The sequence below is a fragment of the Sus scrofa genome, chromosome 4, assembly GCF_054392235.1.
Source record: "Sus scrofa isolate SSC_HxYL_T2T_F1_AM1 chromosome 4, Sscrofa_HxYL_maternal_Yorkshire_Landrace_v2.0, whole genome shotgun sequence".
NCBI lineage: Eukaryota > Metazoa > Chordata > Mammalia > Artiodactyla > Suidae > Sus > Sus scrofa.
Genome location: NC_139386.1, coordinates 134,814,328 through 134,838,004, shown reverse-complemented (window position 1 = coordinate 134,838,004; position 23,677 = coordinate 134,814,328). Strand labels below are relative to the sequence as shown.

Below are 23,677 nucleotides of genomic sequence, written 5' to 3'. Positions count from 1 at the left end.
AACAATTTTTTTCCACTGGCTTTTTATATTTACCCTTCTGAATTGAACTCCTTTTTCCAACTTCCGTGTCTCAACAGTACTGTATTACTTAGATTCAAAAACTTTGAGTAAACTCGGATTCTTCTCCATTCATATCCCATGTATAATGTCACCACAGCCTGTTTCTTTCAAAATACATTTTATAAAATTCTGTTTCTCTCTATATCCATTCCCTCTGCCTCTACTGTTACCTTTTGTCAAGACTGCTATCTTCCCTCTTCCAGTTCATCAAATCACTGCCCTAAACTTGCCACAGTCATCTAAGTTGAGCTCTTTTCCTCTACTGTCCAACACAAGTAGGATGTGAGGGCAGATCACGTGTTCAGTTTGGTCAGGTGATCTGGCCTAGAGACACCCTGCAAACTTGTACAAGTTGGTGTGGAAATCTAGTGTGGAAAGAAAATAGAGTAAAAACTGAAGGAGAGTGGGAGATATTTCTGAGATTGTCAACCTGGTTGACTAAAGAATGATGAGACAACAGACGAAACTGAGAAGCAAGAAGGGAGAACTGATTTTGAATATATTATTTTGAGTTGTGTTTGAGCCTTGGTAACTTTGACTAGTTGGTGGGATATTTAAATGGAATTCTCAAAAGGCTGTTAACAGCATAAAAGCAGAATATGGGAAATCAGCCAGGAAGGAAACATTTGCATAAAGATGATGCTCAGTTTTGAGCATGGAGTTTTTGAAGAGTGTGGAGGAGAAGGCAGAAATTTCCACTCCCCTCATTTGTAATATCTGTAGCAAGTTTTTAAATAATGAAATTTTAAAATTAAACAAACTTTTGCAAGATTAACTTTGATTCATGAATATGATAGGTAGAACTTTGGAAACTATGTTGGCCATATAGAAGTTACAACAACCAAAGACCAGTTGATGGCAACTTGGATTTGGGTGGTAGCCACTGAAATACAAAGGAAAGGCTGAATGCTACGAGTGATTTTTACGATCCCCTAGTGCGCTTAAGTAGCCAAACCTCTATTTCTTTATTAGATTTTCCTGATAAGAGTCTAAAAATGTTATTCACATTGATATATAACTTGATAATAACGCTTTTTCACTCAAAGACTTTACAGAAGACCGAGATTTTTGTCAAAGCAATCATGTTTGAAGGGTGGAATTCACTCTCTTCTTTCAGAACTGAAGCAAAGGTGGGTTTAGGACTGAGTCGGGCTGGAAGTGGGACTTGCCATTGTCCCCGAAATGACATTCTCCCAGGAAATGTCTACTTGGTCACTAGATAAGGTTGACTCTTCCTAAGAACTATTTACAAAGATTTTGAAAAACTTTTAATTCAAGTTCTTCCCAGAGATAGTCCCGTCTTTCATTGACTTTCTTCTCAGGACTCCAGTTTACAAAGACAATAGTTTGCCATCTCTGTCTTCTTAAATGTATTTACTCCATCACATGGGGCTATTATCATATGTGAAAAATTTCTTTGAGGGTTCACACTGGGGGAAAGTTCCTTGGTGGTCTGGTGTTGGGATTTGACATGTTCACTGCAGCCCAGGATCAATCCCTGGTCTGGGAACTGAGATCCCATGTCAAGTGGCCCACGCAGTGCCCCTCCCCCAAAAAACCCAGAATATTTCACATTAGGAAAAGATCAATGAAAGGTTTTCTCAATTATTTGCTAGTCCTCATTTTAAAAAATATTGGTGGGGGTGGTAAGCCAGCAGCATGTAGAAGTTACCTAGTCAGGGATCAAACTCACACCACAGCAGTGACAAGCCTGGATCCTTAACCTGCTCAGCCACCATGGAACTCCCATTGCTAGTCCTTATTTTCACCTTGAGGGCCTCCTCACTATGTCTCTACTCAAATACTCTACGCACCGATCAGTATTCTGGGGGGTCATCATGAAGATGGGCAAATGCACTCTCACAACGTTCAGACACACACACACACACACACACACACACACACACACCTACAGACAGTTCTCTGAGGCTGCAGCACACTTTAATGCTAAAGCCTAGAGTGCCTGCCATGACAACAAAGAAAGAAATAGCAAGGCCATACCTTCAACCGTAAAGCCCATTCTCTTGCTCTAATGTTTTTATTGTACCCTGTCCTGTCTCAGACCCTATATTTCCATACTTTCTCTCTGACAACTGTCATATCCTAATCAGCTTTCAGAGAACTTGCAAGACTATGGTAATATGTCATATTTAAGCTTCCTCTCAGGTCAGAAAGTAAGAATTACGTTAAAAAAGAAGAGAGAATAAAATTACTCTCTTCTCTAGTTACTAACTTTTAAAATATATTTAAACAGCTTGAAAGTAAGGGATTAATGCTCAGCAGTAACCCCTGGATGAATGGCACAGTAACAATTGACAGCACTGTGGGAAAGGACACATTCTGTCTCGTCACGTGGGACAAACAGCCTCCCGGTATTTCTCTCTGGGATCCTAGTGGAACACCAAGGGGAAATTTCACAGTGGACGAAGATTCCAAAATGGCCTATCTCAGTATTCCAGGAACTGCAAAGGTAAGCGAGCAGCTTTTGGACTTCTCTGTTTAAAATTTTTTCAAAATCTAAAAAAAAATTTGTTTAATGTCATAAAAATAATTTAATTGACTGCCAAAAATTGTGTCATTATTAAAATTATGAGAAAATACAGTGTGCTTTCTACCATTGTGTAATCCTAAAAAAATTAGGTGGGAGGAAAAAAGAAGAAAGAACTGATACATAAGGAAGAAGGGAGAAGAGAGCAAAATACAGGTTGAGCAAGAAGTAAATGCGGGGAGAGTCTTTTCAACACAGTGTAGTGGTGTCACTATGACCCCTTCCTAATGAAGCCCAGCCAGGATTAGCCAGTTTGTGTGCTCTGAGACCTAAGGATAATGGCCACAAGGAAGGAAAATGTTCAAGGTTTATATTTTCCACCAGACACTCACCAGGGAGAGACGCTGTGCTTGACATTGGGGTAGGTGTCCTGTCTGAACTGCCACGGCTCTCATCTGTGGGATGTTGCACAAAGCCAAACAGAACTTGATTTTATACCACACTTAGAAGATATACTTTAGGACTGGATAATGGAAACACAATAGCATGATATTGGATTTTTACTATATTTCCCCTGAATTTTTAGGTGGGTGTTTGGACTTACAGTCTTCAAGCAAAAGCAAACCCAGAAACATTAACAATTACAGTAAATTCCCGGGCAGCAAATTCTGCTGTGCCCCCAATCACAGTGAATGCTAAAATGAATAAAGACACAAGCAGCTTCCCCAGCCCGATGATTGTCTATGCAGAAATTCTACAAGGGTATATCCCCATTCTCGGAGCCAGTGTGACTGCTTTCATTGAATCGGATAATGGGGAGACAGAAGTTTTGGAACTTTTGGATAACGGTGCAGGTAATTCACAGGCTTTTAGGAATAAACCTATATTTTCTCAAGTCAGGATATGTTATGGGGTCCCTGCAGCGGTGCGGGGCAGAGGGACAGGCACCAGAAGAACGGATGCAGGTTACGGATAAACAGCGAGCCTAGCAGGACAGTCCATCCAGGGAATGCCTACAAGATGATGCGCAAGTGTCTTGCACATGGTTAGCACTCAATAAACGTTACTGACTGTCATTAGTATTTGTCATCTAGACAACCAATGCCTGTCGTCATATAGTAAGGCCTCATCGAGAGAGTGCGGGCAACATAAAGAACCCTGAACATGAAGGCACGTCATCCATACAGTCTGGCCAGGAAGGGTAAAGCACCAGCAGCAGATGAAATTACCTTGTGGAACTCAGGCTCCTACCCAGGAAGGGGGACAGGCAGGAATGATGTCCGATAGCTGGGACGCGTGCATGCGACTCCTGGGGACTAAAGCCCAAGAACGGCAGTCCTGCCGGAGAGGGAGAGGGGCTCATCACAGGGGAGCCAAACACCAGATCCGACAACCAGAAGGAAAATGCATTGTTGGCCGACTCCTTGGTCTACATGGACGACTGATGCTTCAAGATAAACGAAAGAGGACTAGTGTCCATGAGGATGGACTCAGTCCCAGGCCTCACTCAGTGGGTTAAGGATCCGGTGCTGCTGCAAGCTGCGGTGTAGGTCACAGACGCGGCTCAGATCCTGTGTTACCGTGGCTGTTTCTTAGGCAGGCAGCTGCAGCTCTGATTTGTCCTCTAGCCTGGGAACTTCCTTATGCCACAGGTGCAGCCCTAAAATGGAAAAAGAAAAGAAAAAAAAGAAGAAAAACCCCTGAGAAAGATGTTTGAAATTTAGTGACTAATTCCAATGCCAGTGATGACGTGTTTCTTAGAGGCACGAGCCATATCACAATATTCCTGAGCTCCCCAAAATATTTACTCTAATAGTAAAAGTTTCTCATTGTCAGACCGGAGAGTTGATGAATTAGGAGAGCAATAGCTGTAAAAATAAGGCTAGGTAGGTATTTTTTAGTCGACTATGATGAGAATTAACTCCTAAGCAAAGACATTTTCTTTAGTGGAGTCCTTGTGATTTGAACAGAGAAATGGTATAACGAGTTTAGATAAAGCAAGCAAAAGTAGGCTATGTGGCTGGGAAATTGATGGGGGAGACTGTAATCAGCTGAATATAAAGTGACAGGGGCCACAAAAGTGATGTATTTATTTTACATACATATTTATCTGTGTTTGAGTAACATATACATATATATGTGTACACAGAGTCTTTCATAATACCTCAAAGATATCCATTCAACAAGACATTTTCTTCTGGAAAAGCATAATGGAAATATGCTCTAAGGGGCCAGTTTGAAGGGGGGCCCAACCTAGAGTGAATGCTTATAAAGGCCACAGCCTTGACCTAGAAAATACACAAATTTCTACTTTTCTTTGCAATAATAATTTATTCCTTCATTTATATAACAAGGTGCTGATTCTTTCAAGAATGATGGTGTCTACTCCAGATATTTTACAACTTATCAAGAAAATGGCAAATATAGCTTAAAAGTACAGGCTGCTGGAAAAGCAAAAACTGTCATGAGAAGCTTAAGGCATCTACCAAATAGAGGCACATATATACCTGGCTGGGCAGTGAGTGGTGAGTAACCCAGTGATGTCCTGAATAATTACTAGTTGATATGATTAAGGCTTCAAACATTGTATAACCCAAAATACAGCATTTCGTATTTCTGAACGCAAGTTCTCAGTCAGACTGGGATATGCCTCCAAATTAACCTAAGCGTTAGGACAGTGGCTGGCACCTAGTAAGCATTCAATAAACGTCGTTTTGAGCACCTACCTGTGTTAATAATAATAAGCCTAACCTTCACCCGATCTGAATAAATCAGGCCCAGGTGTCGTGAGCCTAAGTGAAGCAGAACTGAGCCTTCAGACCACATGTGCTGTGGAAGATCAGTCCAAGGAAACCTGTGTGGAGTAGGTGGCGACACGGACTGACAGCACATTCTTGGTGGACAGACATCAGGGAAGACAGAGGAGTAGGAACCGCCAGGAATCCATTTTCCTACCTAGACAACCATCGTCCTGGAAGAACACAATTGACGTGGCCGTTCTGGGGTGCTAGAGTCTTATTTGAAGGTTTGCGGCTTCCAGGAGAAGGCTTACACGAAAAATCATGATTGATTCTGGTTCATTTCAGCTCTTAGACCAGGGGCTGTCCATCTCCTCTCACCCCACGGCAGGCAACCTTTCCAGATTTCTGGAGTGATCGTCACGTGGCTTGTGGGAGCCAGACAGGACAATAAAAACATGTCCTTCAAATACCACAAATCACTACCTCTGATCTCGAAGGTGCAGATGCAGAAGCAGACTGCCAGTGTTGCCGCCCCTCTGCCTGAAGCGACTTCCAGGGAATTTAAAGGGACAGAGTCTCTTTTTTTCCCCTTCATTTTTTCTTTTTACCCTTTTGGAAACAAGCCATTTAAGAATTAGAATATTCAAAAGTAACCACATATACGGAGAATATAGAAATCATTATACATGCCCAGGGAAAGACACAGGCTCAGAAAAGACCTAAGAAGATTAAGTCTACACCTCAAGCTAATCTCTAGCCCAGAGACACCCTACAACAATTTCTTAGGAACAGAAACCCCTGGACAATGGGAAGAATCTGATGTTTAGAGTCACCATATTTTAAAACCCAAATGTCCAATCTTCAACATAATATCATAAGGCATACAAAGAAGCAGTAAATTAAAAATAAGTCAAAGGGGGAGTTCCCACCATGGCTCTGCAGAAACAAATCTAACCAGCATACAGGAGAATGCAGGTTCAATCCCTGGCCTTGCTCAGTGGGTTAAGGATCCTGCATTGCTGTGGCTGTAATGTAGGCTCTGATTTGACTCCTAGACTGGGAACCTCCATATGTTCTCGGTGTGGCCCCCCCCCAAAAAAAGACCAAAAATTAAAATAAAAATAAGTCAAAGGAAAAAAATAGATCAACAGGAATTGTCCCTGAGGAAGACCAGCTGGGAGGTGGATTAGACAGATATTTTTAAACTACTTTGTAAAAGATTCTCAAATTGCTCAAGGAAGTCATGGACAAACTCAAGAAAATAATGCTTGAACAAAATTAAAATATCAGTAAAGAGGTGGAAAACATTAAAATGACCCCCAAAGAAATTCTGTAACTAAAAACTACAATAACTGAATTTTAAAAATTCACTGGAATGATTCAAAAGTAGAGGAAAGAACAAGATAACTTGAAAATAGGATAATTAAAATTATTGTGTCTGGGAGTTCCCTTCGTGGGTCAGCAGCTGACAAACTCGACTAGGATCCATGAGGATGTCAGTTCAATCTCTGGCCTCACTCAGTGGGTTAAGGATCTGGCATTGCCATGAGCCGTGGTGTAGATCACAGACACGGCTCAGATCCTGCATTGTGGCTGTGGCACAGGCTGGCAGCTGTAGCTCCAATTCAACCCCTAGCTTGGGAATTTCCATATGTCATGGGTGTGGACCTAAAAAGCAAAAAAAAAAAAAAAAAAAATCAAAAAACAAAACAAAACAAAAAAGCAAAACAAAAAAATTTATTGTGTCTGGAGAACAGGAGAAAAAGGATTGAAAAAAAAGTGAAAAGAGCCTAAGATACCTGTGGAACACCAACAAGTTGATCAACATACCAACAGTGACAGTCTCAGAAGGAAAACAGGTAAAATAAGGGGCAGAGAGATTATCTGGAGAAATAATGGTGACAGACTCCCACACTGAAGCAAGATATTAATCTACAAATCCAAGAAGCTAACAGCTCCAAGCAGGATAAGCTGAAAAAGACACACACTATAATCAAACAGTCAAAAACTAAAGGCAAAGAGAGAATTTTGAAAACAGCAAGAGAAAAGCAACTCATCATATACAAGGGATCCTCAAAAAGATCACCAGCAGATTTTTCATCAGGACCTTGAAGAACAAATAGCAGTAGGTTAATTTATTCAAGGATTTCCTGCTGTGTCACACTGGGTTAATGATCCACCATTGTCTCTGTGGCAGTGCAGGTTTGATCCCTGACCCTGCACAGTGGGTTAAGGATCCAGCATTGCTGCAGCTGTGGCATAGGTCACAGCTGTAGCTCGGATTCAATCCCCAGCCCAGGAGCTTCCATATGCTGTGGGTGCAGCCCAAAAGAAAAAAAAAAAAATTCAAATGCTGAAGGATGAAAATAACCAAGAAAACTTCATCCTACAAAACAGTCCTTCAGTTGACATTCCCAGATCAACAACAGCTGAAGGAGTTCATTATCACCAGCCCTACCCTACAAGAAATGCTAAAGGGAATCCTTAGGAGGAAATGAAAGAACAGTAGACAGTGACTCAAAGCCATAGGAAGAAATAAAGATTTCTAGTAAAGATGAATTCATGGGCAATTACCAAATCTAGTATTACTGTAATATTGGCTTGTACTCCACTTTTTACTTACAGTATGATTTAAAAGACTGATGCATAAAAGGATTTATTAGTCTATGTTTTTGAACACGTAATGTATAAAGATGCAATTTATGACATCAACAACTGAAATGGGATAGGAATTGAGCTATATAGAAGCAGAATGTTTATAAAGTTAAGCTAATATAATTCAAATCAGAGTGCCATAACATGAGGATATTAAATGCAATCCCTGCGATGACCACCAAGAAGTTAGTACAGAACATACACAAAAAAGAAAAGAGAGTAAATCATGTCACTACCAGAAAATCAACTAAATACAATAGAGGAGAGTAATACATGAAAAGGGGAACAAAAATACTATAAAGCATATAGAAAACAAATAACAAAATGAGAAGTTTCTCTTTTACATGTGGTAGAGAATGACTGAATTTAACTTTCTTTTTTTCTTTTTTCATTGAATTATAGTTGATTTATAGTACATTCGTTTCAGGTGTACAGCATAGTGATTCAATATTTTTATAGATTATACTCCATTTAATGTTATTATAAAATAGTGTCTGTATTTTCCTTTGTTGCACAGTACATCCTTGTTGCTTACTTATTTTATATATAGTAGTTTGTATCTCTTATCCCATACCTCTAATTGCCTCTCCCCCTCTTTGGTAACCACTAATTTGTTCTCTATATTTGTGAGTCTACTTCTGTTTTGTTACATACATTCAGTTGTTTTATTTTTTTATATTCCACATATAATAACATACAGTATTTAACTTTCTCTATATGATTTATTCCACTAAACTTAATACCCTCTAGGTCGATCCTCATTGTTGCAAATGGCAATTTCCTTCCTTTTTATGGATGAGTAATATTCTATTGTATTTTGTGTGTGTGTATATACACACACACATACACATACATGTATACATATACATATACATATATATATATATATCTTTTTTATCCATTCATCTGTTTATGGACACTTAAGTTGCTTCTACATCTTGGCTACTGTAAATAATCCTATTATGAATGTTGAGGTGCATGTGTCTTTTCAAATTACTGTTTTCACTTTCTTGGGATATATACCCAGGAGTGGAACTGGTAGATAAAGTGTTAGTTCTATTTTCTTTTTTTCTTCCTTTTTTTTTTTTTTTGAGGAATCTTCATACCATTTTCCATAGAGTCTGCACCACTTACAATCCCACCAACAGTGTACTAGAATTCCCTTTTCACCACATCCTCACTAATTGTTATTTATAGACTTTTTGATGATAGCTATTTTAACAGCTGATATCTCATTGTGGTTTTGATTTACATTTCTCTGAAAATTAGTGATGTTGAGCATCTTTTCATGTGTGTTTTGGCCATCTGTATGTCTTCTTTGTATGCTATTTGTTGCTCTTCCTGAGCTGCTTTCAAAACTTTCTCTTTGTCTTTAATTTTGGTCAGTTTGATTAATATGTGTCTCAAGGTGTTCCTCCTTGGGTAGATTCTATGTGGTATTCATTCACTTCCTGAATTTGAATGACTGATTCCTTCTCCATGTTAAGGAAATTTTCAGCTATTTTCTTCAGCCCTTTCTCTCTCTTGTCTCCTTACGGCACTGCTATAATGTGAATATTGGTTCCTTTCAAGTTGTCCCAGAGTTCTCTTAGACTGTCCTCATTTCTTTTCCTTCTTTTTTCTTTATCCTGTTTGTCAGTGATTTCCACCAGTCTGTCTTCCACCTCACCTATTCATTCTTATGCCTCCTATATTCTGCTGTTGGTTCCTTCTAGTGAATTTTTTTATTTTGGTTATTGCATTTTGCATCTCTGGTTAATCTTTACATCTTCTATTTCTTTGTTAAACATTTTCTGTAAGTTACTGATCTTTGCCTCCAATTTTCCTCTGAGATCTTGAATCATCCTTACTATCATTACTCTAAAGTCTTTTTCATGGAGGTTGCTAATTTCCAGTTCACTCAGCTGTTTTCTAGGTTTTTCATTTTTCTTATTCCTTCATCTGACTCATCTATCTCTGTCTTTTCACTTGTATAGCTTTTCATGTGGTCTCCTTTTTGCAGGCAAGAGGGTTGTAGCCTCTCTTGCTTCTGGTGCCTTCCCCCTTGTGGGTGAAGTTGATATAGAGGCTTGTTGCAGGTTTCTTGGTGAGAGGGGCTTGTGCCTGACCACTGACAGGTGGAGCTGAATCTGGTCCCTTGGGAGGGTGGGGCTTTGTCTCTGGGTGCGATTAGAGATGGCTCTGTGCCTGGGAGGACTTTAGGCAGTCTGCTGGTGGGTGGGCTGTGTCCCCACTCCATTTGATGTTTGGCATGGGGCTTCCAGTCCTGATGGGTGGGGCAAGATTTTTCCAAAATGGCAGCCCCCAAGGGAGCTCACACTGATATTCATTCTGCCTCCAATGTCCTGCCCCTACAGTGAGACACTCCTGTCCCTAAGGAGACATTCCAAGATCTGCAGGTAGTTCTTACCCAGATTTTGAAGGAGTTCTTGCTTTGCCCCAGGACCCACCACACATAAAACCCTGTGTGCCCCCTCCTAGAGTGGAATCCCTGTTTCCCCCAGTCCTGTGGAGCTGCTGCACACATGTCCTGCTGGCCTTCAACACCAAATGCTCTGGGGGCTCTTCCCAATGCCAGACCCCAGACTTGGGAATCTGACCTTGGATTTGGAACTCTCACTCCTGCGGGAAAGCCTTTGTGATAAGTTATGTCCTAGTATGTAGGTCATCCACCTGGTGAATATAGGGTTTATATTGCAAAAGCGCCCCTCCTACAGTCTTGATGTGGCTGCGTCTTTGTCTTTGGGTGTAGGATATCTCTTTTTGTAGTTTCCAGTCTATTTCGTCGATGGCTGTTCAGCAGTTGGTTGTAATTTTGGTGTTTTTGTGAGAGGAGGTGAGCTCGAGCCCTTCTACGCCACCGTCTTGTCCCAGTCATCAAATACAGTTTTCAGCCCCTTTCTCCCTCTCTTCTCCTTCTAAAACTCCTGTAGTGTGAATGTTAGTATGCTTGGTGTTATCTTAGAAACTCCTCATCTGGCCTCATTTTTCTGTATTTGTTTTTATTTCTGCGGCTCTCACGGGATGATTTCCATTATTCTATCTTCCAGACCTCGGATGCCTTCTTCTGTGTCATACTAACTGTTCCTAGTGTGTTTTTCACTTCAGTTATTGTATTCATCAGTTCTGGGTTTTTTTCACATTTTCTAATTCCTTACGAAAGTTCTCACTGTGTTCATATATTGTTTCCCTAATTCAGTTATCATTCTTCTTAGATCTTTTTGATCTTGTAAATTGTTTCTTTCTGACACTGGTTGTCTTTTCAGGGGGTTTCTCTTGCTTTTTCAATTGAAACAAATTTCTATACATTCTCATTTTGCTTAATTTTCTCTTTCACCATGACATTAGAAGCTATAATTATCTATTGCGGTCTTGCAGCAGGGTCGTTGTGTGGGAGCACCCCATACATTCTGTGTGTGGCTTTGGCAAGGGAGAGCTGGATCTGAAAGAATACAAGTCACATCTTTCCTTAGGGTTTGCTGGCAGCTCTCACCTTGGCAGGAAGTGGAGCTGGAAATGGAAGCGCTAGGGCTAGGGCTAGGTCCAGGTTTGAGCTGGGCTGCCCCTTTCTCCACAGCCATCACCACCCAATAGAGGGTATGGTCAGGTCTCAAGTTGCTGAGCAGAAGCCCTCAGAATCAGATCTGAGCTGGCTCTGTTGACTTTAAGTGTGTGTTCTCCTCCCTCCTGGCATCAGAACCCTCACGACAGGTGGGGGAGTGGGGTGGGGTGGTAATACCCCTCACAGCAAGCAGGACCAGTGTGGCACTTGGTCAGGACATGAACTCTGGTGATCCAGCTACAGACAGAGGTCAAGAATACTTCTGATGGGAGTTCCTGTTGTAGCTCAGCAGGTTATGGACCCAAATTGTCTCTATGAGGATGCAGGTTTGATCCCCGGCCTTGCTCAGTGGGTTAAGGATCAGGTGTTGCTATAAGCAGCATAGGTCACAGATATGGCTCGAATCCAGTGTTGCCATGGCTGTGTTATAGGCCCCACACACAGCTCCAATTTGACACCTGGCCCAGAAACTTCCATATGCCACAGATGAGATCATAAAAAGATAAAAAAAAAAAGAGAGAATGCTTTTGATGTGCTGCCTTTGTAAGCCTCAGTAATGTCTATCTCCACCCTGCATCAGGTCTGAGCTGCCTTTGTGTCTTCCAGCCAACACCTCTCCTCAGCTATGTACCCCTGCCATGGTAAGACACTGTGTCAGGGGGTGCAGGGTGGTAGCTCAGCTCAGGCTAGGAGATGCGCCAGGGCGGTCATGGGAAACTTGCCAGCCAGCCATGCAATTTCAATCCACCCACTCTGCCTTGTTTGAGAGAAAGCAATGCTCACTCCCCAGATAGGATCTCCACCCATCTAAGCTCCCTTCTCCGAGTCCCCTCCCTGGAACTCAGGTCCTGGCCTGACTGCTTCTCTTCCCTTCCTACCTTTTTCTGTGTGGAGCTTTATTACAGTCTTGCTTGCACAAGAGACTTTCTGTCTCCAGTTAGTTTCACTGAAAATTGTCCCACACATACGTGTACCTTTGATGTGTTCACGGGGGGGTGAGTTCTGCATCCTCCTACTCCACCATCTTGATCTCCTTTTCAATAAGTCTCTTTATCAATAACTACTTTTAAAAAGTAATGGAACATGGTAAAAGATAACATGAGAAAGAGAGTATATATAGTTGTATGACTTGGTCACCTTGCTGTACAGCAGAAATTGACAAAACAATGCAAATCCACCATAATAAGAAATTTTTAAATAAAATAAATGCAACAAAGACTCAATCAAAAGGTAGAGATTGAAATAACAGATGAAAACATACAATCCAACAATTGTTACCCTCAAGAGACTCGCTTTAGACACAAAAACACAAATAGATTGAAAGTGACAGGATAGAAAAAGATATCCCATGCAAATAGTTATCAAAAGAAAGCATGGGTGGCTATGTTAGTATCACAGAAAATAGACTTTAAATTTTAAAAGTTTACAAGAGACAAAGTATATCATACATTTTAAAAAGACTTATTCAGCAAGAAGCTATAACAAATACAAGAGAATACACATCTAATGACAGACCATCAAAATATATGATACAAAAACTGACAGAATTGAAAGGAGAAATAAACAGTTCTACAGTATAGCTGGAGACGTTAAGACTCCTCTATCAATAATGGATAAAATAACTAGACAGAAGATAACTAAGAAAACAGAGGACTGCAACCAACACAAGTACATCTAAAAACTTATACAGAACCCCTACCCAACATGAATTCTGAAATGCACATGGGAGATTCTCCAGGATAAATATATTAAGCCATAAATGAAACCTCAAGAGAGTAATATATATCTTTACAATAAAAAGAGTTTTCTGTGTCAACAATGGGATGAATTTATAAAACAGTAACAGAATGAACACTAGAAACTCTGAACAGAATTTTGGTAATTAAATAATACACTCATAAATAACCAATGTGTCAAAGAAGAACTCCCAATAAAAATAAGAAAATATTTAGAAAAGACTGGAAAAGAAAACATGACATAACAGAAACTTATGAAATGCCACAAATGCAATGGTAAGAGGGAAATTTTGAGCTGTAAACACTGACATTAAAAAAGAAGAAGTATTAATAGCCTAACATTATAACTTAAGAAACCAGAAAAAAAACTAAACCCGAATTTAGCAGAAATAAGGAAATAATAAAGGTTAAAGGAAAGATAAATGAAATAAAATAATAGAAAAATTATTAATGAACCAAATGGTTCTTTGAAATGATTAACAAAATTGACAAAACTTTGGCTAAATTAACTAAGGAACAGAAAAGCCTCAAATTACTAAAATCAGAAATGAAAATAAACACACTATCACCAAATCTACATAAACAAAAAGGACTATAGGGAGTATTATGAACATTTATTTGTATACCAACAAATTGAATAGCCTAGATGAAATGAACAAATTTCTAGAAACTCAAAACCTACCAAGACTATAATAAAAATAAATAGAAAAACAAATGAATGTATCATTAGTAAGAAGATTGAATCAGTAATCAAAAACTTCTCAACCAAAAAAAGCCCTAGACTTGATGGCTTCACTGGTGAATTCTATCAAACACTTAAAGAATAACTAACAATAAATAATTTAAAAAGGAAATTAAGGAAACAATTCTATTTGCAATTGCATCAAAAAGAATAAAATACTTATTAGTAATTAACCTAACCATGGAGGTAAAAGACTGGCACACTGAAAACTACAAAATGTTGCTAAAAGAAATTAAAGATTATATAAGGAAACGTACCCCATGTTTATAGATTGTAGGACAATACTGCTAAAACGTCAAACTGCTCTATAGATTAATGCAATCCATATCAAACCCCTAACAATGTTTATGTATAAATTAAAACACAGGCATCCTAAAATTCATATGTGATTTCAGGGAACCCCAAAGAGCAAAAACAAAACAAAACAAAACAAACAAAAAACTTGAAAAAGAACAAAATTGTAGGAATCATACTTCTGTATTTCTAAATTATCTACAAAGCTATACTAATCCAAATAGTGTGGTTTGGCAAAAAGACAGACACATATGCCAATGGAATGCAAAAGAGAACCCAGAAATAAATCCTTGCATATACATGGTCAACAGATCCTTGACAAGGGTGTCAATACCGTTCAATGGGGAAAGGACAGTCTTCCCAACAAAGGGTGCGGGGAAAGTTGAATATCCACATGCAAAAAATAAAAAATAAATAAACAAAGCTGTACCCTTTCCTTACTCCACATATGAACTCAAAATGAATCAAAGGCCTAAAACTACAAAACTCTTAGAAGAAAGTACAGGGGAAAAACCCCATGACATTAAATTTCAATTTCTTGGATGACACCAGAAACACAGGCAACAGAAGTTAAAATTGATTAAATAAAGGAACTACAACAAAATTGAAAACTGTGAATCAAAGAACATTATTATTAATGGAATTAAAAGGCAACCTACGAAATGGGAAGAAATATTTGCATAACATTTACCTCCTAAGGGATTAATATCCAGAATATAAAAAAACTCCTAAAACTCAACAACAAAACTTCATTCAAAAACGGGCAAAGGACTTAAATAGATTATTTCTCCAAAGGATGTATACAAATGGCCCTAAGAACATGAAAAGATGCTCAGCATCCCCAATCATTAAAGACATGCAAATCAAAACCACAGTGAGATACCACCTCACACCCCTTAGGATGCCAACGGAAAGTCACACGTGTGGTGAGATTTGGAGTAACCATAAACTTTGTGAACAGCTGGTGGGAATATCAAATGATGCAACTGCCGTGGAAAACTGGATGGCTACTCTTTTTAAAAATTCAACACAGAATTACACTTTGACCCAGCAATTCCACTTCCGGGTACATACTCAAAAGCCTCAAAGAGATATTTGTACACACGTGTGCACAGCAGCATTATTAACAGAAGCCAAGGAAAGGAAACAATCCAAACTGCTGTGACAGATAAATGGGTAAACAAAACGCAGCGTATACGTCCAACAGAACAGCATTCGGCCTCAAAAAGGAAAGAAATGCTGACATAGTCTACAACATGGATGTAACCTGAAGACATACTAAGGGAAATAAGCCAGACACTATGGACAAACATCACATGATACCACTTACTTATATGAGGTATCTACCAGTAAATACATTGAGACGTAAAGTGGAACAGTGGTTACTAGGGGCTGAGAGGAGTCAGGAAAAGAGATTATTATCGATCGGGTACAGAATTTCAGCATTTGGGATTCTGAAGCTCTGGAGATGGGTGGTGGTGGAGACTGCGCAGCAATGCGAGTACACTCGCTTGATGCTGCCTGCAGACCGAATGTTCGTGTGCCCCTCAGACTCATCTGCTGAAACTTAATGCCCAATATGATGACACTCAGAGGTGAGGCCTCTGAGAGGGGCTCAGGCCATGAGGGCAGAGTCCTGATGGATGGCAGTAGCGCCTTATAACAAAAGACCCTGGAGTGCCCCTCATCCTTTACCACGTGAGGACACGGAGAGAAGACAGCTCTCTGTGAATCAGGACGTGCGTCCTCTCCAGACACCAGATCTGCCAGTACCTTGATCTTAGACTTCCCAACCTCCAGAACTGTGAGAAATAAATGTTTTGTGTTTATAAATCACCCAGTTTGTGGTATTTTGTTAAAGCAGTCCCATGACTAAGACAATGCCATTGAATTGTATACTTAACAATAGTTAAAATGGTGACTTCTATGTTATGTTTATTTTACTATAATAAAAAAGAATATACAGTTGTATTTGATTCTATTTCAACAAAGTAACTCTGAAAGTATTAGTTTTAAAAAATGCATTCTTTGTTAGTTCTCCTTTGCCTGGCCCCTTAACTTATGATTTTGAGAATGCTCAGCTGGCAGTTGAAATAGGATCAGAAGCAGTGTTCCTTGAAACTTGAATCAGTGGGAGAGAAAACTGGTTGGAAGGAATTCCTCAGGTTTCCTCTCAGCTTGGAGACAATTGGGGAAGTAAAGCAATTCCTTTTTCAAAAAGGGCCATTATGCACCCTTTTTCTTGTACCCGTAATTCCAAAGCAATTAGTTATCTGATTTTATCCTACAATATGCTGGGAAGGATGTTAGAGACAGAATTTTGCCACCAAAGAGTTTGAGAGCACAAAGACAAATGAATCTCCAAGAACAGTGTCACCCATGCACAGAGAGCCTCTGATCTGCCAAACTACCTTTATAATTTCTGTGACATAAAAATCATAAAAGGGGTAATAGGTAATACACAGCTAGAAGAAAACCAAAGTTCTGCTCAATTAATTTTACATATTCAAAAATATATATATCAGGGGTTGGAATACTCTAGAATACAAGTTATCAAAAATGACACTGAGTAAATAATTTCTCATAATTTTTCAAAAATATTTCTAGGTAATATTTTATCTTGGATTTCATATAAACACATTTATATATTTTTTCTTTCTCTACTATCTTGACTTACGACTTTATAACCAACCTCGATAAAATGCGATTGAGTAAACGAAAAAAAGGAAATGACAAGTGGGATGGGGAAATCAGCTGAAAACACTGGTGGTATTAAGCTCACTATAAACAAGGACATACTCCACGCAGGGGAAATTGAAGGGAATCCACCGAGACCTGAAAGTGATGAGGACACACAGACAGACTTGGAGAGTTTCACCAGAATAGCGTCTGGAGGTGCATTTGTGATTTCAAATGTTTCAAAGCTTCCTTTACCTGACCTCTACCCACCGAGTCAAATCACAGACCTGGAGGCCACCTCAGATGAGGATGAGATCAGGATAACATGGACGGCACCGGGAGACGATTTTGATGTCGGAACAGGTAAGGATGAGAGGTCCTGCAGAACATATGCGTTGCAAAAGCACGGATGTAAGGGTGGGTAAAAGGAAAAATGACGTTTAATTGATAGCACAGAAAAGTATTAATTTTATAATTTCGTGTTTTGAGTCAAACATGACACACTTTAATCCGCTATCACTTTTCATACAAAGAAGGTAGTATTTGGTAGGGTTTTAAATTCAGGATTCAGTTTTTATGGAAAAATAAATAAGGCTCTGGATATTAATATAAGCTTGACATAACTAAATATTTTTGAGGAGAAATAATAAAAAGGAATTTATTATGGTACGCTCTAGTTTCTAAGCTACATGTAACTTTTTTCTTTCTTAGCTGAACAGTATATCGTAAGAATAAGCGGAAGTCTCTTGGATCTAAGGGATAATTTTGACGACGCTCTGCAAATAAACACTTCTGATCTGTTACCAAGCGAGGCCAACACCAAGGAAAGCTTTGCATTCAAACCAGGAAATCTCTCAGAAGAAAATGCAACCCACATATTCATTGCCATTCAAAGTGTGGATAAAAGCAACTTGACATCGAAAGTATCCAACATTGCACAAGTAGCTTTGTTTACTCCCGAAGCAGATCCCAGTCCTGGTAAAAGTCACCCAAATCCCAGAATTAACATTTCTGCCTTGGTATTGTTGGTAGTTGGATCTGTTGCAGTTGTTAGTGCTATTTTAAGTGCCACTATTTGTATTTTAAAGAAGAAAAGAAATGCAATTAGATCAAAGACTGGGTTTTAATAAAATAAAAAAATTGAAGGATATCTGTGAATTTTTAAATTCTGCTGTAGATCATTAGCTCATGAAAATAATTTTAAGAAATCTAGAATGGATATTTAGGTTAAATACAAACATCCAGAGATATATGAAATACTGTAAGTCAATATTAAAAATGTAATTGTATTTACTCATTATTTCATTTATTACAGATAGAAATGAATAAAAATCTTTTTTCTTCTTGCTATCTGATTTATGTTATTTCACACAAAAGCTTTCTGGAATGTTTCTAACTTCATCAAGATCTTGAAGTTGTCTATCTAAATAGTCAAAATACAAATATAAAATAGCAAAGGAGCAATTTTTGGGAGAAACTGAATTTGATCTTGGTCCTCTTAGGTATTGGTGACCTTGTTTCCCCACAAGGTCTCCAATAATAGGCCATAACAGCTGGTGTCATGTTTATTGAAACTTATGGAAATTAAATGGTCCATCACACAAATCAGTTACCACCTGTCATAAAATGCTTTTTTCCTTATTTCATCTGAATATAGGCATTTATCCATGCTTTTTCCCTGAAAAACACATACATCTTTGTGTGCTTTTCTTTAATTGTAGGGAAGAATTAGTGAAACTACTATGCATTGCCCTTGTTTCAGATAAAGAAGGAAAAATAAATGTGTTAAAAACATTTTTTCCGTCCTTTAGAGTTACAGCCTGAGGCAGAGCTGGATTTCAAATCCTCCCTCAATTCACTTCAAAGACGACGGTCAAGATCCGATCTCCACTGGACTCCGAAAGGCGCAGCGCGCGCGGGGCGTGTGTGAGTTTCACTCTAAGAGTAAAGGAAGGCGCTGATGATCTGAAGTGTACCCTAATTTACAGTTCCACACAGTTCTCTGGTTTCTGTGTGTTAAGGGATTCTGCAATACATCTAAGGAAATATCATCCAGTGAGAGAGTTAATAGCAGTTGTCCTGGGACTGAAATGATTTTACATAGAGAAGAAGGAAGGGGAGGTGAAACACTAAAAATAAAGTGGAATGGAGAAGATATGGCCATGGATTGCGTGGGAGAAATAAAGACGGGCGGGTGAATCCCAAGTTTCTAACTGAACTATGGACAAATGGAAGTACCACTTACTGAGACAGGGAAGATTCAGGAAAAGAGGATTCTAACAGACAGATTAAAGAGCTGCGTTTGAACAGTTACCTTTAGGGGACCTGTGAATAAAGGCCAACCAGCATTATCACATTGTCAGCTGAATTCAAAGGCCCCGTGCCCAAACATTAGTTGTTGGGTAGAGATACATACTTCATGGGTATCAGCATATAGATGGCATCGAAGCCGCAGCGATGACCTAGATCAGTTAGAGAATGCAGACTGGAAAGAGCAGAGCTAAGAGGCAGACCACAGCCATGAACACAGAAACCCCGAGAGTGAGGGGACAAAAAAGGAACACAGAGCATCTATCCACGGCCTACCACGGCCCTAAGAGAATGTGACTTCATGGGAGTAGGTGGACCTTTGAGTCCAGCTTTACAGGCATAAGGTTTCTTTTTCCTTCCAACATTTTTGTCATGTTGCGAAGTGAGTTTTACCGCAAAAATTCAGCTCCCTGAGGAATGGAGAGGCACTCAAGATGATCGTCCCTCATTTGCATCCTTACCTCATTCAGTTCTGGCAGGAGTTATTTACCGACTTAGAAGTAAACCACAACGAAAGCCAAGTGGGTTAAGTCCAGTGTAATCCTTAGCATCTTCAAACACAGACCGGACTTGTGACCTGGCACATTTAATTTGGTCTTAGTGGCAGGATGGACAAGAGGGGTGTTGCAGTTTGAATGAGAAGTGCAAAGATCAAACGTTAGAGGAAAGCTGGAAGCCCTTAACTCTGCGATGTTCTGATTTATTCTTACGACATGTAGTGGAACACGAGCTCGCGTCTGAGCAGCCGGGGACCAGGCTGCTGAGGCAGCAAGTGTGTTGTCATCCTGTTCCTCCAGTGAGCTGGTCCCAGTCGACCGTCCATAATAGCACACAGGATACACAGGTAACATGGAGGACTTTGGGAGAGGACACCTCCCAAAAGAAGACAAAGGCCTACAACTCTGGCTGGCAATAGATACACCAAGAGAGAGTCAGACGTCCTTTGTTCCTTCCCATGTGCCCACCCCGCAGCTCTGCAAGGAAGGCGTACCAGGCTGGTCCTACTCCCCCAGCGATTCAGTGCAGCAGCCAGGCTCCCGTAGGTCCCAAACCGGGCTGTCCCTTCCCAGGACAGGCACTGATGAGCCCTATGCTCAAGTCTGCATCAGGGAGCTAACTGTGAATTATTACAACCATAAAATAAAATGAATGGCTACCACTGACGTGGTTGAGATCTCCAACATAACTTGCAGGGCCCAGTTTAAAATGAAAATGGGGGGCCTCAATTCAAAAACAATTATGAATTTCAAGACAGCAACAGCAAAGCATTAAACCAAGGGCCGGGCCTTCTAAGCATGGGGCTCTGAGCACGTGCAAAGGTCTCACGCCCACTAAGCCAGTTCTGGCCACAGTCCAGGGTAAACTGGCAGGAACAGCTGCAATGTGGGACCTCCACATGGGCTTTCCATCAGTGTCGTACAGCAACATCTGTGGTCTCGGAGTTGATGTGGTGAATCCCAAAAAGTAGCAGGTCTGGAAAGGGAACCGTAGGACCACTGCCTCTGGCAGGGAAGCCAGCTATGGAAGATTTAAGTCGTCCCGAGGGAGGAGAAGAGGATGCCCTGTGGGGGCGAGGGCAGCCTCTGAACCAACCTCAGAGACTCAGATGGCTCCAGGGTTTCTGAATGGAGAAGAGAACCAGCGAATGGCTGTCCCTGGAGGTGGGCAGTTGGCAAGGTCAAAGAGGGTCTTCGCCTGCCTGCAGGAGTCTGCCCAAAGCTGTAACACTGAGAAGTGCTACACATTCACAACCGGATGCTCAGCCAGAACCCAGGGGACTGCCCTCCGTGCTCCTGCTCATGCTACCAGTGACGGCTGGTGCTGCGGCTCAGAGGGACCCAGAGAGCACATTAGATGCTGGGGGCCAGACCACAGTGTCTGATGAACGCTCACCATGACGCAGCCTCAAGTGGGACTGGGAAAAGCACACTTTGAATCAACATTAGAGTGAGGCAGGCCTACGGCAGGCCAAACAGGAAAAATGATAGCAGTTTGGAAACTCTGTGTTTTCAAAGATTCACAAGTCTGTGATTCATGCTTTGTATGGTCCCTTCCCAGACTGGGTCTGGGCTGGACCTGCTTCAATTAGTAGAATGCAGTAGGAGTTGTGAAAGCTTCCACTTTTGTATTCCTGGGAGCCCATCTACAAAATTGAGCTGTGCGATACACACAATGCTACATATAAACTAGATCATCAATGAGGACCAGCTGTAGAGCACAAGAAACTCTACGCAACATTCTGTAGTAATCTACACAGGAAAAGAATCTGGAAAACAATGCGTATATGTGTATGACGCCCGAATCACATTGCTGTACATGTGAAATTAACACAACATTGTAGAGCAACTATACTCCAATTAAAATAAAGAAAAACTCAGCTATGCTGATGGAGAGGTTCTGAGACTATATGTAGAAAGAAACAAACTTATCTCCGATTCCAAGTCAAGCCTCTAAGTGATTCCATTTGTAGTTATCAGACTTCAAGTAAGACCAGATGAAGAGCCACCTGGCTCATCCCAGTCAACCCACAAAACCATGAAAATAATAAAATGGTTGTTTCAAGCCACCAAGTTTTGAGAGTTTGATACACGGTAACAGATCATCACAGAGCAGGGACTTTACTGTCAGGATTAACTGGGAAAGTAAAAACTGAAGAAGGAATTGGAGCATCCAGAAAAGTCATTAACAAGCCCCCCTGAGGCACTGCAGTTAGCCTGGGTGTAAGGCCAGGACTAGACTGGGACTGGGCGGGCTGGTGCAGAAGTCTGGGGAAGAGGTTGCCTCAGCACAGCTGCCACCTTTGGGAGTTTGTGCCAAGTGTCTTGTGGTGGGTCTGGGATCCGGATAGGCCAGCAGGGCCAGCCCTCAGGAAGAAGAGCTGGATGTGAAGGAGGGAAGGGCAAGGTGCCAGCCATCTCCACCTGCTTCTGAGTGACCCTACCACCTCACCTTCAGACTGCTATGGCTGCTATTCCACTGATACCTTCCAAATTTCAAACGAATGTCCCTCTTGACCAATTCTAACCCAAAGTCATGTGGTTTCTGGGAAATATATTTCTGTTTTCCCCATGGTGCCTCAGGAAAGCCAATTCAAACATGGAAGCATGCAATGGTGAGCACTGTGGAAGAGCAAGGAGTTTTTTTATGTGGAAGGTGTGTGGACCCTGCCCTAGTCTAATAACAGATAAGTGATAGCGTAATAATTTATAAATAACTATATAATAATTACAAATAAATAAATTAGTTTAATTTAATTTTAGAATGAATAGTTTTAACAGAAAGCAAGCAGAAAGCTGTAAGCTACTGTGACTTCGTGGATTACTCACTCGATATTGGCTGCATTGAATAGAGAACACGGTTCTCAGAGGCCACCAGTTACTGTAACAACACAGAGTTACAAATGACAGCTATGTAAAGAATGCGGCGTGAGTAAATCAAGTACGAGCATACAGTTCTTTCAAGAATCTTGATATGAAATGCAGCAGAGAGAAGGAATAGAAATTGGAAGAAATAATATGTGGTTGAGAAAGGTTTCATGTGTAGAATAAGGAAAGGTTAGCTTTTATTAAAAGTACTAAAAATACTTGATATTTTAAGTTATATATATATGTAAAACTGGTAAAAAAAATTTTCTAATTGCAAATTCCTTGGAGACAGACTTTAGCACAGAGTTAAACTGGGGTTAAAGCTTAGATTTCTCATCCATAAAAATGGGATGTACTAGGACTGGCCTCCAAGTGCTGTGTGAATCCCATTAGAAAGCAGCAGGTGGGAGTTCCCGTCGTGGCGCAGTGGTTAACGAATCCGACTAGGAATCATGAGGTTGCGGGTTCGGTCCCTGCCCCTTGCTCAGTGGGTTAAGGATCCGGTGTTGCCGTAAGCTGTGGTGTAGGTTGCAGACGCGGCTCGGATCCCGTGTTGCTGTGGCTCTGGCGTAGGCCTGTGGCTACAGCTCCGATTTGACCCCTAGCCTGGGAACCTCCATATGCCGCGGGAGCGGCCCAAGAAATAGCAACAACAACAACAAAAGACAAAAAGACAAAAAAAAAAAAAACAAAAAGAAAGCAGCAGTTCCTTGGCCCCACTCCTGCACATAGCGCTCAATTCACAGTGGCTGTCACGCAGAGAAGCTCTGAACTGCTGTACCCCAAACCCAAAACCTTAGCACTGACGGCCACCAGTCCATCAGTCAGTCAGTCAGTCAGTCAGTTCATTAAGCTCCTGCTATTTGCCTTCACTCTACAAACAGCAGTTAAAAAGACATTAAAAGACATTCTCAATCCATGGAGTTTAAAGCCTGGATAAATACTAAACAAAAAAGACAAATACTAAACAAATCACAAGATATAAATAGTTACAACCTTAAAGAAGCATCATTAAGTCACTGAAGGGGATTCATCAAGCCCATTG

At 40.5% G+C, this 23,677-nt stretch overlaps 1 protein-coding gene and 1 pseudogene across 5 annotated transcripts in view; one reads left to right on the top strand and one right to left on the bottom strand.

The window, feature by feature from the left end:
- Positions 1-18,022, top strand: part of LOC146404292 (calcium-activated chloride channel regulator 4-like) — a 45,400-nt pseudogene extending 27,378 nt beyond the window's left edge.
- ODF2L (outer dense fiber of sperm tails 2 like) overlaps positions 1-23,677 on the bottom strand; it is a 604,788-nt gene that overhangs the window by 491,144 nt on the left and 89,967 nt on the right. The gene's annotated exons all lie outside the window — the stretch shown is intronic.